At 47.7% G+C, this 775-nt stretch overlaps 1 pseudogene; it reads right to left on the bottom strand.

Moving 5' to 3' along the window:
- Positions 1-271: 271 nt before the first annotated feature.
- On the bottom strand, positions 272-389 carry LOC126212936 (5S ribosomal RNA; annotated as a pseudogene).
- Positions 390-775: the final 386 nt, after the last annotated feature.

The following is a 775-nucleotide window of genomic DNA, read 5'->3' as shown; positions in this document are numbered from 1 at the left end:
CTCCTTCTATTCCATTGATGAATTTCTACTGAAAAACTGGTAGCCAGTAAAAAATAAGCATAAAAAACCACTCCGTCTACAGGCCACAAGTGGCCCACCGGGACCATCCGACCGCCGTGACATCCTCAGCTCTGAGGATACGGATAGGAGGGTCGTGTGGTCAGCACACCACACTCCCGGTCGTTAAGATGGTTTTCTTTGACCGGAGCCGCTACTATTGGGTTGAGTAGCTCCTCAATTGACATCACGAGGCTGAGTGCACTCCGAAAAATGGCAACAGCGCATGGCGGCCTGGATGGTCACCTATCCAAGTGCCGACCACGCCCGACAGCGCTTAACTTCGGTGATCTCACGGGAACCGGTGTATCCACTGCGGCAAGGCCGTTGCCAAAAAAATAAGCGTAGTTGCAAGAATAGGACTAATCTCGTAAACCGAGTCGTTTTACATCATTTCGACAAAAGAACCGTTCAAATGATCTACCGAAAATGTAAGTAACTAACCAAATGAATAACTTAAGCTAGTAGCTGTTGCCTCAGCGAATATTTGTCGCCTCGTGCGGCGTTCTTGGTGAGATCGTCCTGTTCAACGTGGCTCTGAAGCAAAGTTGTGGTGGTTTGTAATTTACCAGACTTGGATTTCACGTATGGGCGAACACATTTGTCAAATTACTCTCGAATATTACTGACTGCTGGCGCGAATTGTGAGATTTGAAATGCTATTTGAGATCGACTTTAGCTGAGCCGGTTTCGTTCATTGCTGCCACAAGACATCGCC

Source organism: Schistocerca nitens, chromosome 1, assembly GCF_023898315.1.
Source record: "Schistocerca nitens isolate TAMUIC-IGC-003100 chromosome 1, iqSchNite1.1, whole genome shotgun sequence".
In the NCBI taxonomy this organism is placed as follows: Eukaryota; Metazoa; Arthropoda; class Insecta; order Orthoptera; family Acrididae; genus Schistocerca; species Schistocerca nitens.
Note: the sequence above shows the minus strand (reverse complement) of the source record. Positions and strands in the feature narration are given on the sequence as shown.